This window comes from Syngnathus typhle, linkage group LG10 (genome assembly GCF_033458585.1).
Source record: "Syngnathus typhle isolate RoL2023-S1 ecotype Sweden linkage group LG10, RoL_Styp_1.0, whole genome shotgun sequence".
Taxonomy (NCBI): Eukaryota; Metazoa; Chordata; class Actinopteri; order Syngnathiformes; family Syngnathidae; genus Syngnathus; species Syngnathus typhle.
In genome coordinates this window covers 1,447,786-1,463,734 of record NC_083747.1, presented here as the reverse complement: position 1 = coordinate 1,463,734, position 15,949 = coordinate 1,447,786, and the positions used below count along the sequence as shown (strand labels likewise).

The 15,949-nt window shown below is 44.9% G+C and overlaps 1 protein-coding gene across 4 annotated transcripts in view; it reads left to right on the top strand.

The window, feature by feature from the left end:
* The window catches only part of sema6e (sema domain, transmembrane domain (TM), and cytoplasmic domain, (semaphorin) 6E), a 63,792-nt gene that overhangs the window by 25,288 nt on the left and 22,555 nt on the right, over nucleotides 1-15,949 (top strand). The window lies entirely within an intron of this gene.

Below are 15,949 nucleotides of genomic sequence, written 5' to 3'. Positions count from 1 at the left end.
CGATTTTGTGTCATTAGTGCCGGTGGAATGTTTGATTCGCTGAGCGCCGCCGCGTTGGTGCGCTACACTGATCCTCTTTGTGCTCGCTAACTAAGATGCATACAACAACAAAAGGAAATACTTACGCTGCTTTGGAGACGCGTGATGACTCTATCATGTTGGAATATAGCAAATGTAGCAGAGGGTTAGCATACCTTCTTAGGAGTTTTGAAATAAATAACTAAATAAATCTCCTTGCATTATACTGAAAAAAAAACTTCATACCATATTAAAGTCTAAATCCTAAAACTGTCATAATTTTCCCTGGGAAAAAAATATTCAGGTTGGAAAAATAAGCATATTTTATTTTAAAAATTTCATAATTTCCCTGAAAAAAAATATCTACGTTGCAAATTTATGCATATTTGATTGATTTTTTTACTATTACAATACGTGGCATTTTAACAAGGTGGAGGGAGCGCTGTTGCCCGTTGACAAACGCGTGTCATTCACAAAATGAAATTATTGCCGTTATCGCTCGAGGCAACTGCGTTCCGGAGATTCGATCGCACACCGCGATAAATACGCTGAGTCATCAGGCGCTCATGTTCGCCAAACGACCACGCAAAGGATTAGCGGTTAAGCTCATATGATAGTGTTGAAAATGACGTTAGTTGAGTTTGTGTGACTGCAGTCGGCAATCGAGAGTGGCCAACTGCTCGTCTCAGACGGACGGGCGAACGACGCCTTGGTGCCGTAATCCATTTTAATGTAAAACCGTGGACGGCTTCGTACCACCGGTCCTCGCTCGCGGCTCGTTGACGGGTCAGTGAGCGCCGATGACGGGTCGCCCCGCGGGATGATGGAAAGCAGATGGCGGGCTGGATGCCGCCCGCTGTGACCTTCAACGCTGCGAAGAAGAGATCATCATTGGAGCCAGTAATGCCAATCAAGGCTTCCGCTCGTACAGCAGGAAACAAAATGAGCGTCTGGGCGGAAGATCGGTGGACACCCTGCTCAAAGACGATCACGCTCACTTTTGATTGATAGACAGCGATTAATGAATCCGTTAATTATTGTGACACGGTGACGCACGGAGATGTTGTTGAGATGATGACGGGAGCGGGGGAAGTGGACAGCTGGAAGGAGGCTGCTGATGTGGTTATGACACAGAAGGAGGTGTCAGATGTGCAATCGGGGTGAGACGAGTAGCGTTATGAAGAACAGCTGGCTCGTGTGCCGCCTGCCACGTGAGCCTCCTCAAAGTCCTCCCCCCTTGGGGTTCGGATCCGAGTCGTACGTGCTCAGCGCAGGTTTAAAGACGCGAAAACCTCTGTGGTGGGGCCGAAGGGCCTGACCCAATATGGCGTCAGATGAAATCTCAAAAATACATCAAACTAATGGAGTGTGAAGAACATCAACATTTTTGTCAAAGGAAAGTCGAACCAGATTGTGTATGACACTTGGTTTAATCCAAAAATGATAAAATTTGGGAAAGAAAAAGATTCTGTTTTATTCCAAAAACAGAAGTGTTGTGTCAAACGCGAGCTCCTTCCCTGGTGAGCTTGTTTTTTTTTTTTGGTGTGCTGTCAGCAAGGTGCAGTAAATCTTCTTCTGTGATGGGGGGGGGAAGAAAAGCGAGTGTTCTCGTTAATCCGCCGCGTTCGTGACCGCAACACGACTGCTGACACACACAAAAACCTCGCGCAAATGGCGCCCGCCGCCGTGGTCCTCTCGGGAGGGGTGGCGGCGGCGGGCTAGCCGGGCTAATCCCGCGCCGGTCACGGCGGCGAGATTGCGGCGCACTCAGAGCTCCTCGCCGGGACCACTTCAAAGTGACGCCAAGGACGAGCGCGTCTTTGTGAGCTGGATGCTAATGAGGCCTGGAAACGCCGCCGCGCCGTTCACCTCACTCTTCCTCTTTTTCGGAGGTGAGCCTTTGTTGCTCTCTTAAGCTTTATTGACTGCGCCGAGTGCCGAGGCAGCGTCGTTCATCTCGAACCCTTTTGAGAAGACTTGAGTTATCGCACCATCTTTGAGGTCTTAGGTTCACGTTTTGGAATGGACTTTTTGAAGGGCGGAAACAAGGATTGATGGATGGGTAGGATGCCTGCGACTGCAAATGTTAGCCATGTTAGCTTGTTGTGGTCACACTAGGTGACTCCTATTTAACTTTCACAAGAGTGGAAGGAAGCGGCAGCAGCTGTGTGGACAACCTGCGCCATGTCAGCTCACAGCTGCGACGCTTTGCGTTCATTAGCGCGAACTCGAGATGCTTTTTGGAGGCGCCCAACAACTCTTTTTGTTGCTTCAAGTATCAAAAGAGGCAAAAGGCTGGCAAGCAGGCAAGCAGAGCTGTGTGGAGGCGGGAGCTAAGCCTGTTTTTTGTTTTTTTTCCCAAAATCAATGATTGATGTTGGCTCCAAACAATTTGTGAGCCTATTATCCTAATTTTTAACTTACTGTTACCAAATCAATCAAATAAAAACTTTTGGAACCGTGAGACCTTAGCATCTATGCTATAACAAATTATATTGTAAAGGCTAGTAGTGCTAGACTGACTTTTAAATCATTAAAAATTATAATAATAATAATAATTCCCAGCCACCGCGCTTCCCAAAATGTCGATCACGTTCATGTAGAAAGCACAAAGCTGCCCGTCGCTTGCTATTGATGTTAGCATCTCCACGATTGGATGGTTGCCCCGGTGATGACCCCCCCCCCCCCCCCCACCACCACATACGCACACACACATTCCCCTTCGTCAATGATTGCGAGCAATCATAAGCGGTGTTTACCGGTTCCCCAGGCGAAGCATTAAAGCCGATTGCGGCATTAATTGTCCATTTGGACTCGCTAAAGTTCGGCTCGTAGCAGACTGATGATGAAATGCGCTCTCTTTGTTTTATTGCAACAACAAACCAAAGCTTAGCAACACGTCACCGTCGTCATTTAAGCACAAATTCAGCCTTTATTGGGGTTTTTTTCTTCTTCTTGTTCCAAACTGCTCTTTCAATGAGGTCTGTGTTTTCTTTTGCTGACTTTTCTAGATTGCACAACTTGTGTGTGTGTGTTTGGATAAAATATGGTAACCCAGTTTGATGACTCGGTTGCAAAATATGGATTTTTGTGGTCAATTAGCTGCCAAAACCAATTTGACCTAGCAAAAGGAAATTTAGTCGTGAGTCGACCCACTAAAAAAATCAAGCCACGGCCCAAATACTTGAGGATGATATTTGGTAGGCCCACAGAAAGGTTTCCCAATTTTGAATCTGCCATTTTGAGGCTCATTTTGATGATGTGTGATTGCTAGACAGAAGGAAGACGACAAATTGTAAATTGTTCTCCGAGCTCATCAGCGTGGTCTCGTTTGTCCTCTCCTTGCGCTCTCTTCACCTTGCCCACGTCGCACGGCGGCTCCTCGCCATTCCACCTCGTCGTCTTTGTTCATCTCGGCTCCAGTCGGAGGCGTCCTTCCCGCGAAAAGGTCGCCGTAAGAGGAAGGCTCTTTGCTCGGCTCTTTTCGGGCACTCACGCCGGCGTCATTGTAATTACGGGCGAAACGAGACGCTCCGGGAAGTTTGGTGAGCGCCGCCACGGTGGGCGGAAGCGTCATTACTGACAATCTTGCCGCCGTGGCTAAGACGCTATGATTGGTGGGGGAGGAGGAGACGACAGAGGAGAAGAGTGGCGTGCAAATTGGAGGCTTTTCACCAGCCGCCGTTTGTGACGCCGCGTGAAATCAAAGCTGATGTCCGACAGCTTCCTTTCCGCCCTTCACGGCCAGCCGTCCGCACTCTTCAGCTCATGCTGGCGGCATCCCACGCCAACGTTTTTTGGGGGGGAATGGAGTTCATCTAAATCTATGAAGCTATATAAATAAGTTTTATTGATTTTTGCTCAGTAAAACATTTTCTTTGCGGGAATCGTGGCCCCTCATGAGTCCAAACACGACGTTCAGAAATAAGATGATAATTCAGAATATAGATCATTGATAATAATGAAAGAAAATAATTCAGAAATAAATATTTTTTTAATTACTTAGATTAAAATTTAAATTAAGTTAAATTCTTAAGGACAAAAACAGTCCAATGTTCGGCCTGCATATCTTTAGTTGGAAGATGTAAGAGAAGTTTTATTCATTTAATGTTTTTTTTAATAATCTGACAATTAATCGCTTATCAGAAATATATATTCAGCTAACTATCAAAATCGACATCAGCCTGGGAATGAAAAATCTGTCACACCTGTTTTAAAAAAAAAAAACAAAAAAAAAAAAAACATGGTGTTTATTATTGACTGCTGTGTGCCCAGTGTTTTCTCCAAGGTGAAAAACGTAAAGTAACTTCCGTGCTTTGACGCCAGACGCACTTGAACAAATCAGTTGCCCCCCTCTCTCCCCCTCCCTCCCCTTTTCCAAATGCTAATGCAGCAGAAGGTAGCTGCTGCTGTCGGAGCTTGTGATCCGTAGGTGAACTCTCGTCTCTGCAAGGACAATTTATGGAAGCTCACGTGGCGTCGGAGGCTTTGGCACAGCGGGGACGCGCTCGCGTCCTTGCGGTTCCATTCTGGAACACATGCTGGAACAATCTGTGCGCAACGTCCAAAACGTCTTCTTAATCATAATAACGATGAACATGCAGCAACTGGCGACACGTACGTTCTTGTCCGAGAACCGCAAATATTCCCTTCCTATGCGAGCGTGCTCATTTTGCGCGCGTGTGCGGTCCATTTGGCGTTCAAGTTGGATCACGCCGTCTTGAACGTTCATCAAAGTGGCGTGACACACGTTCGCACCGCGCCGCTTAATCCATTTTTGTCTCCCGGCCGCTTAGCGAAAACAAAGTTTCTTATTGGCAGCAGCGGCGGCGGGCGATGCGTCTTGGCGAACTGAACTACTTTTTATTTTTTGCTTTAACATTCCAATGAAAAAAACAGCTAAGGCCTGTTCGAACAAGATTTGTGTGTGTGTGGAAATAGCTTTGGATGCGTTTCACCACTTGATGAAGATATCAAAGATGTGTTGCAATGCTCTTTCATTTCACCTTTGTTACGACTTGCGTGTATCTTGAGTATTATCTTTATCTATGAAGTATTTACCAGTGCTACACTTTAACACAGACATCAGTAATAATCCACTGTCGGAATTAGCGTCGGTGTTTCGAATCAATCGGTATGCTATCAATCGGATTCGACGTTTTGTACGATACTCCGATGTAATACGATGCACCTGTGTGTGTGTGTGTGTGTGTTAGTAAATGTGCAAGTGCGCAAAGTAATCATCCGACAAGGGTACGCGACACAACGGGTTGATTAGCGCAGCTGCACACTTCAGCGTGCATGTTGATTTTGTAGACACACACACACACACACGATCTGCTTATACAGTCAACATCGGTGAAAATCGGCATTATAAAACCTCCTTTTTTTATTTTTTTTATTATGATACAGATTTAGCCCTCCTACTTGTTTTATGCGCAAACCCAAACTGACAGAAGTTGTACAGTCCAAACATCTTCAAGCTCCGAGCAAGATTTGCTCATTCCAGCTTTGTCAGCTTTTAGGTGCACCCCCAATGTGACCCTGGCGTGAACGTCGCTTCAGAGCTGGTGAATAATTCCTCAGGAAATCTCCAAGCCCCGTCCGTCTTTTCATCTCTTCCTTCCTTCACCGGGTCTAATTGACTCGTCATCCTGGCTCACTCTAATTGGCTTCTAATCGCCGTTTACGCCCGTCTCCTACTCAACTTGTCAGTCAACCTGAGTGACGCTCCACTGGGGTCACATGCAAAGCCCATTTAATTAGGTACACCCCCCAAGTACCCCGTAAAATAAATACCGTAATTTTCGGACTATAAGTCGCACCGGAGTATAAATCGCACCAGCCATAAAATGCCCAAAAAAGTGAAAAAAGAACATATGTATATAAGTCGCTCCTGAGTATAAGTCGGCCCCCCACCCAAACTATGAAAAAAAACGCGATTTATAGTCCGAAAATTACGGTACATAAAATAATCCACAAAAATAAACTAGTACTATGATCCCCATAATATTTCTGTTCATCTTTTTTTTTTTTATTAAGACAACAATTTGCCCAGAGAAGGCTCACAAAGTGCTTTAAATCATTCTACAAAACATAAACACACCCATTTACAGTAAATAGAAGAATTGTCGTTAGTGGAATGAATATTAAAAAAAAAAAATTGAACAATAACGGGAAAAAAAAGCTTACAGTCTTCAAGAACATGGCGACCTTACTTCTCCTGGAAGTCTGTCGGCTTAGCTCTCCAACCGGTTCCCACGCTCTGGTCAGTAAGATGGCTTCTCCCTGGCCATTTCTCTCTGGCTTTACGTCCTGAACCTGACGTGTCCAATCTCTCGACACTTCCCTCCCGCTCGGAGCGGGATTAGCATGCGCTTCCTGTCTCTTATCTGCTTTCTTTCACGGCGCTCGACACTTCTTTTTCTGTCTTTTGGAAGGCGTCTCGCCGGCCTCCCCGCTGCGTCGAATAATGCCGAGCGACCGGCGAGGGGGATCCTCTTTCACGCGGGAGAACACGACAACGTTACGGCGCCGTGAAAGCCACTTGACTGACTTCCCTTGAATCTTGCACGCCATCTCTCTTTATTGTCATTTTCAAAGAAAGCCTGAAAATAGATACAATTCTCTTCGGGGGTAATGGGAAAATTGAATAAAAGCCGAGAAATTGTGGGGGGATCTTTTTGAAAATGCACATTAAATTTTCATTACTTTGTATCAAGTAAGAAAATTGAATCAATCAAAAAGGTCGAGGCAAAAAGTTGACCCTTTACACGATTCACATAAAGAGTGTAGCAATTTGGGTAAATGCACTTGGGAAATCTTCAAATTTGCAAAGAGTCCACAAAATATGTCAGCTTTGTCGAAAAAGTCAGAAGATTTGCCCAAAATAAATTGAATAAGTAAAGCCTGAAATTTGCGTGGGAAAGTAATCACTTCAAATGGCGAAATAAAAATGGTGAAAATAATTCATGCATTTTGGGAAATGCAAGCCACATTGACACGGGTTCCTTCTTGAATGCACACATTGGCCTCCAGGGGGCAGTACAACAGACACATGTCCAAAGATTGACACAAAACGACGAAATATGATGCAGCAATAGATTTTTCGATATTTCTGGCTCGTGTTGCTCAAAACGAAAGAAGACGGAAGTACCAGTGGCATCACAGACAAAAGGGAAATATTCTAAATTGTAAGTCAGGCGGCCATTTTAAAAATGACACCACTTCCACTCTGTCATCGCAAAACAGCCCAAAAGAGAAAGCAGCAGTCTAATCCTTTTTTTTTTTCCGCCTTCCTACATCAGCCCCCACCACCCTCCAACAATATTGCAGTTTGTTTTCATGTGTTCCAGCTGAAACGCATAAAAAAGACAAAGTGGAGTCATTCATCACAGGCCCAACTCACGCCGGGCAAAAACAAACGACTTACACGGCAACGGCAATCAAACCCCGCCTGCATCTGCCCTTTCATATTTTCTCATTGATTCTTGCACTATTATTGCTATCTGATTTCCAGGTAATTGTGCTGAAAGGTCCAAGAAGTTAATCTCCCCCCCCCGCGTCCGACGCCCTTACTCCCACTCACGGTTTTCATTCTCGCGCTCAAGTAAGAACGTTATCGGTGTTGAATGACAACCGTCAAGATGGCATTGATTTTTTACTCAATGCCCTTTTATGTGTGCCTTGTCCACCAGGGGGCGATATAACAGACATAGCACATAGAAGAGTTTCATATCTAAGTGACTAGAGCACAGTAATTGTTGTTGTTTGTTTTTGAAGAATTTGTGGCCTGTTGTGACTTTGCTGACACAATTTAAAAAAAAAAAGAAAAAGAAATCGTCTGAGCAACATAGACACAGATCCAAGCAAGAAGCGCATTTAAGGGTTTGACGGCTGTTCCCGCCGTGGTGATTTCTGTGCTCCTCACGTTTTTTTTTGTCAAAAGCTGACTCAGCACTTTGCAAGGAGTTAGTAGATGAAACAGCAGCAAGGCGGAGGGAGTTTAAGGGGTTGGGGGGTTCTTCTGATCTAAAGTCGAATCATGGCAGTGTCGGTGATCCTTCCTCCCGCCGGCGGTAAATTCCGATGACATTTGCTCCTCTTTGATGCTCCTGATGATGTTCCCGCCGCAGCCCCCCCCAAAAAAAATCCTTACTCTCTGCCGAGCTTTCTGATCTGCGCTGCCGGGAGGGAGGCTTCATCCTCCTCCTCCTCTTCCTCCTTAACGAAGAGCTGAAATCAGCTCAGCTTACGCCGACCTTCCTCATCGTCCCGCGTGGACGTTGAGGCGGACGATGATGTCACGCCCGTCTTGACCCGCACGCCCACGCCACCGAGCGATCACCTTCATCAGCGCTTTGCCGCCCGCTCGTTCCTGATGCGCACCGGAAAAACCTTCACCCCCCCCAAAGACTGTTTTGCTCAGCAGCATGAAATTTGGCAGGCTTGTGAATCATAATTAGATTCGCGCAAAAATTCCCGATAAGCTGTGCCTGAAAGGACAGTCGTCCGTTTTGTTTCTGAAGAGACATTTGGCTCTCTAAGACCTTCAATATGATATATATATTTTTTTAATATATATATATATATATAAAGCACCTAAGGCCAGTTTCCCTTAGCAACATGAAATTTTGTTGGCATGTGTACCATGATTAGACAAATATAAAACGTCTCAGAACTCGTGTCCGACAAGGCACGGCAAGTCTGTCTTTTTTTTTTTTTTTAACCCAACTGTGTAGCTAGTTTCATTTTTGCAACATGACGTTTGGAAGACATGTCTATAATATCATGGCGAAAAAGACCAAATAATGATTGCGGCATTGAAGTTGTGTCGCATCTTCAAGAGCTGTTCATCTCAGCGAGCAGATTGAGTAAATGTCTTTGAAGAGAGAGAGAGGCAAAGAAATCCATATCCAGTCCGTCGACATGGACTCAACAAGCTCCGCCTCTGCTTCTGAGTCATGTTTTCGCCATCACACAAGAGGTCTTGGCAAGGTCTTGAAGGCGTGACTCATCCTTTAAATGGCTCTTAATCCTGCAGGCAGACAAAAACGAACAGCGTTGCTACGTTTTCTTCAACCCGTTCGCCGCCGCCGTCGACGGCTATACACGACGCATTTGAACCAGGCTGGCGAGTTAATTAGGAATCTTTCTCAATTATATAACAAATTGGCAAACTTTCTGTTTCGCAACCTTTACTGAGCCAGGACATGATAAGAGTGTCCTCAAACGTCTTTGTTCAGCCTGCAGGTACGCTTGCATATGCTGCTTATGACTAAACCAGCACAGGAAGCAGAAAATGTGCTCAGTGATTTTTTTTTTTTTTTTTTTTAATAGTTTCATTTAGCTGTTAGCAACATTGGAATTTTAATCGAGCGCCGGGACATTTTTATATCCCCGCAGTCTTGGTTCATATGAGGGGGAAAAAAAACCCCGTACACGTCAGCCGCCTGGCATTTACACGGCCGGACCGACGGCGTTGCCCTGGCCCGCCCGAACGTCGCCGGGCACAGCGGCGCCGTTGTGCAGGTGCGAGCTTGGCCGCCGGTGTTTGCATGTCAATGATGCCAGGGGGCATGACGGTGCCAAGGGCGGGCAGGCGAGGTAAATAAAGACGTGTTTGCTGGCGGTGCTTGTTATTCTGCTGATCATGCACGCACGCACGCTTCTGTTGCGCTCTCTTTTTAAAGTGTGTGTGACTCAAATCAGAAATTCTGCCAGGGTGGTGGAGTTTTGAAAAAGATTAGGATCATCAAAGTCATATATTAGAAGCGTATGTATGTATTTCTATTCCCGGTGGTGCTAGTGGGGGTCCTCTCAGCTGCCGACCCATCCACTGGTTCTTCGCCTCCAGGCCTTTTGGACAAGCCCACCGTCTGCCTCACCTCGCGCTCACCTTTTCTCCATCTGGCCTTGCCCTCCGGGACTTAACCCATCAACACTGCAACAGCTTCACCAACTAGAGTAACATCTTTTTTTGCCCCCGAGCAGCATGACTTTTTTTTTTTCCTCCCAATTTGCTCAGGTTTGACTGCTTGTGTGAAAACACAATTACTGATACTGTAAATATACTACAAACTATGATCCCAAAACGCATTTATATCCTTATTTATAACGTAACTTTTGATGTCAATTACAAAGAGCAGACCGCAGCGACCAGCCGATGGTTCTTTTATTTCTTTGCGTTGGGGAAAAAAAAGTTTTAGCCTCAAGCTAAGTCGAGTGTCATCATGTTAATTGTCTAGTTTGTGGTCTGAAGGCTAATTAGCAAGAAGGCAATTTATTTATTTTAAACGGCAGAAAACTATAGAGCAATCAACACCGCAGACTCTTCTCCAGCTTTTTATTTTCATCCGTAAAACGAAACAAGAGATGCAGTCTTGAATGTTGAGTAGCGTGTGGATTAGCAATGTTTACTGTCATTGTGATGTGGCGTCACGAAGCGGCGGCGGCGACCGCAAGCGAGTCACGTGCCGTGGCTTTTTTTTCCCCCCCATTTGTCTTATTTGAGTTCACCCTGCCTGAAAAGATGGATGACAAAGAGAGTTTGAGGCTAATGGCACTGGCATCAATCAGGCAGACAAATGACGCGCACAAAGTCGGAAAACCATTAGCAGTGGCCGCTTGTTTCCCAAAAAGAAAGCTAGCTGCCAGGTGGCTAACTCACGCCAGGTTGGGCAGGCCTACTTACCCTCCCTTGGCATCGGGCTCTTTTAGCTTAGCATTAGCATTAGAATGATGCTCACATTGCGAAAAATAAGGAGAAAATATGAATAATTCTGACACAAAGACGAAATGCACATCTACACATAGCAGGAAAATGGCAGAAAAAATATTCAAACCTAAGAGGAAATAGGAACAGGCAAGCGAATCAAAGTATAGCATTAGCATGGTCTGGTTAAAAACAAACAATGGGCAATAACAACTCACCGTATTTTATTTCCTGCTCTTCTGCAACCCCCATTGGCCTATAAATTCCATTTCTTCGATGACCCCAAAATAAACAATAAAATGTGTATTTCTAATTCTTGTAAGGAATCACCTCCATGCGAGATTTGTAGTTCCATTATGAAAAAAACAACAAAAACCAATTCTGCTGTGCTTCTAAATAGAGCAGCCAGACGTAGAAAACAAAAATGAGCTCATCAAACACCTACCTGTCATATCGTGTCGGAAATTTGATTTTAAAAAGGCGCAATAATGTGTGTTTAAATCCTGATCCCAGTCAAAATATCTCACAGCAGTCGCCCACCTAATGCTTTTTGCCTGTTATGCGGAACAAAGAGGATAATAAATTAGTTTGTGCACAGTTGCGCTCCTTAAGTCAACATTTTGTGTGTGTGTGTGCCAAATGTGACCTGCACACATGATGTATATGATCACACATATTAGTCGGCTAATAGGCTGTTAACCTCGCACGCTTGCGGCGCCGTCATTTAAGATGTCCTCGTGATTTATCGGTGGTTTTGCTCACTGGCCTCGAATGCGTGCGTGTGTGTTTACAAGGCCAGTTTGTGTGCGTGCTGAGAGTATCGGTGACACAGGTTGACCTTCTTTTGGGAAAAGCGACGGCTGTCTGAAAGCGACGAGACAAATCGCCTCACTTAAGATGGCGCCATTGTAAACAGCGTGCGGGTGCGCATGGCTGACGTTCAATGCCGTCCGACTCGTACATGCTCTTTTATTTTATTTACAATTTATTTCTAATCAACGTACAAGTTGTTTGCTAATTTAGTTTACAATCGAGCAGTGGCTGGATTAAATATTTTTTTTAAAGAAATCAATTGACCAATTTATTTCATTTTTTTAAAGAAATAGCTTGAGATAATAACAATGATAAATAAATAATATAATAAATCATAAAAATAAATAATACAAATAATGTTTCATAATAATGTAAAAGTTATCCCAAGCAATAATTGTGCCAAAGTTTAGTTAGTAGATGTTTTTGTTCACTTGAGTGCAACTGTGAAGTTCACTCCTCCATAACTCCTCTTTTGAAATAAGATTTGAGGCTGGCCCAGAATAGCAAATCAAAAAGCAAACTACCGCTGCAGCCTTGGGCCATGTCCACATGTACATGGATATATATTTTTGAAAAGTATATCTTCCTTGCTCCAGGGTCAAAATGTTCTACAGCTGCTCACAATAGGGTTAAAAAAAATAATAACCTCTACGCAGAAAAAACACATTTGTCATCTCTGGGTAAAAGATGACAAATTTCAGCCGGCTTGCTTGTCGCCAATGCCGTAGCGTATAGCATACTTCTTTTAATGTACATAAATGCCACTACACTTTTCCGTTTCCAGTGAGCGCCTCGGTCGGAAGCAAAAGACTTTCACAGTAAAAGAAATAATAGTACGAGCCTAGTGAATAAAAAAAATTAATGCCATTAATAAATTTGTGAGTTACGACAGAATAAATGCCTTAACGAGTCATTTCGACATATTCATGACGTCCACAGTACCAATCAGTGTCGGGCGTTGACACGGCAACGGATTCCAATTATGCCGCCGCCGGCAGAGGCAGGTTGAACGGGAAATGACACGTCGGCGCGGTAATCTTGGATTACCCGCGTGTCCTCGCTCTCCCGCGTCTGTCGCACGGATGGCGGCGCACGGCAAAGCGTGCCGCCACGAGGCCTCGGCTGCAGACTTTGATTTGTCAGGATACAAATGTCACCCAGGTGCCTCTAGAGCCCCCCCCCCCCCGTCACCCTGCCGAGACATCATGTGACTTTCTTGTCTCGTTTCATTGCGGCAGCCATTGTTCTTTCTCAATGTCGGTGGGTTTTTTTTGTTTTTTTTCCTCTCCATGTGTCTGTGGGAAATTTTCCACCCGTGAACGCTGGGCTTGTCGTTGTAGCCTAAATGAATACTATTGCAGCCTTTTTCAAGTGTTCCTAATGAAGCGACCAGCGAGAATTCAGAGCTCAATATTAGAGACACACACACACACACACTGTGAGTATGATAATGGTTTCAGGTTGTGTGCGTTTTCAATGATATATGAGCTTTGTTCAGGTCTGAACATTGTGGGCCAAAGTGCTGCACTTTCACTATTAGGGGAACGTGTGTGCATGTGCGCGTGTTTTGCCACCAACCTTGATTGGACCTCACGTGTCACCAAAAGGCCAAATAAATTGTTTGCGTTGGAAGCCGCCCGAGCGGAACGCGTGCAGTTGTCACGGCGGAAGCGGGTTTGTCGTTAGAAGCGTTAAACGGGTCCAATGTTGACATTTTCGGAGCAGATTGGCCATGTTTTTAAAGATGACCTGTGATTGTCCTTGCTGCGTTGGATGGCCCTCGAAAAGAATTTGCCGAGCTTCCTTCCCGTCAGGCCTTTCACTCCGACTCCGAACCTCGCATTGTTTTGCCAACGCGTTCCCGGGAATGCCGCTCCAACAAAAGCCGGATTTGTTTGTGAACGTTCATCCTCCCCGGTGCACGGAGGAGTCACAGAGATGAAGGCCAAGCTCCGGCCCATGTCTTTGTCCACACTCCTCTTCCTCACATTCCAGCAACAATCGGAAGAATGTATTGCTCAGAATTGTAGAAGAGGAACATGTATTAGGCCATTGCATTTGGTACACAGTATGCATAATCTTTTCAAGATAAAGAGCGAGTGTATTTTGCTACCGTTTTAGCATCCATTGAAATCAAAATGGTGTGATTTGCAACATCGGTGAGTCATTGAATGCCTCCTTTGAAAACAAAGAATATTATAGGAAATGGCTCCCTTGTCCAAAAATTAATTTAAAAAAAAATACTCTAGAATGGCAGCCATAACAGAATTTGGAGGGAAAAAAAACCCCCAATTCATGGAGGATTTTAATTGGCCAAAATATGTTTAGAGGAAGTTAACCCCAACATTTTCTTTACACTAATTTGATTAATATCGCTTTTGTAGAATGAGTTAAGCAGCTTTCAAACCAAAAAAATAACATTGCCAGTCTCAGGCCACAACCAATCCCGGCCCAGCTTCACAAAACCGCTGAGCTGTGATCAGTTGTGACTTGAGACAACCTTTTCTTGTCGACTAAGTGGCAAAATGGCTGCCCCCCGAGAAAACAGGTGTGTGTGTGGCGTCTTTAATTCATTCTCCACAATCAAAACCGTAATCACAACAACGTATTTCAACGACTTGGGCTTCACAGAGCATATTATCACAAAGAAAATTCGCGAGCGTGTTTCAACCCAGTTCCTTTTTTGTTTGTGTTTGCGGCGGATGTAGGAGATTGAGTGTGTCCCTGTGTGTGTGTGCGTTCTGACCCACTTTGGGAGCGTTCCAGAACGCTTTCATGATGGCAAACAACCAAAGTGCAGCGGCTTCCTGTTCCGAGCGCCGGTCTATTTGTGTGCCCACGTGGGCGTTTGCGAGCGCTTACGCGTACGCCGCCTCGCCTTCCACGCCTCACCTCGCCCACCCACCTCCCGGACCGCCCGCTCGCCTCGCCACTTATCTTCAATTTAGACCTAATCAAGGACACAGCGGGAACGTTCTTGCCATCGTTGTTGTTGTCGTTGCATGATTTGTTACGGGCAAATGAGACCACGGTCGCGATCAATATTTTCTTTGCACCCCTTTTCATGTTCTTGCTTGACATTTGTCACAAAGCAGGACTCTAATGCTTGCTAATTGATTCTCAAACCCAAAGAAAGTGATCATCCTCCTCAAATGGGGCAGCGGGCCACTCTGAGTCACGTCTGGAGCATAAAAGTTATTTATCTTTGATTTCAATAGAAATGAGCTCACCAAACATTTCTCGCCAAAGTGGAGCCATCCAAAAAAAATAAAAAATAATCACTGTGATTACAGCAAATGATACGAATCAATTTGGTGAATAATCTCCCAAATGTGATGTTTATTTCTTGCTTTTTTTTTTTTAATGTCCCGTGTTGACTGTATAAAATACAAAGTTTGCAATTTCTAAGTCAAATTATAAACCAGGATTGGACTTTTGTCAAGGTTTCAAGCATTATTTTTGAAATGAGGGGTTTCAAGCATAGGTTGGGGTTCAGAGTAGCCATGAGAAAATGAAGCTTCGAATTTGCTTCATGAAACAATTGTACTTTTTGACTCCTCAAGATGGCACTCTATTCAACATTTGGCTGACTTGACCATTTCCGACTCCTTGATTTAAACCAAACTATAAAAAACCTCAACAATCGGTCGGAAACCTTGCTGAGAACTAAATGATCGGTTTGCGGTGTTGTTAGTGTTATAGCTGTGGAAAGGGGGTCGGGGGGGGGCGCTCTGATCGATAAAGCCAAATGAATAGCCCAGCCGTCGTAAAAAGCGTGCCTTTAAACAAGTTGCGTTAATCTCGCTAGCCATCAACCCTTCTCGCCTCTTTCAGACCGGCTAACCTCCCCCAACTAAAAGACTCTAATTAATCTAATCAGTTAATCAATCAGCCGTGGACCTCCCGCCGTAGCCGTGCTAATGGAGGCTATGACAGGCGCAGACCCTGCATTATTAATACCTCAATTCCTGGAGACGGTGCCCCCCACCCCCCCAGAATGCCGGCGGCCAGGGTCCATCGATCAGCTAGCCCTGCAAGGCCTCATGGGAAATCTCCAGCGGTGGGAGTGCAGATGGGAAAGTGGTGTGGATCTTGTAGATGGCTCGGAGGTCAACCAATCGAGAAGTTTTGTAAATGTGTTTGCGGCGGGGGGGCAGCCTCGTTGCGGTTTTACTAGATTCATTTTTTTAGCGCCACGTTAGCCGATCCGCTTGTCAGCTAACGCAGCATTTCATCGCCTCGTTAAATCAACCCGCAGCCGGATCTTAATCAATCAGTTGTCAATCAATGAACAGAACGGACGGTGGTCATTTCCTGCGGTTTAATAAAAATGTCCATCTCAGGACCAAAATAAGATATCAGACAAAATGCCGTAAAATTTCTACTATCAAACTAAAAGTTGCG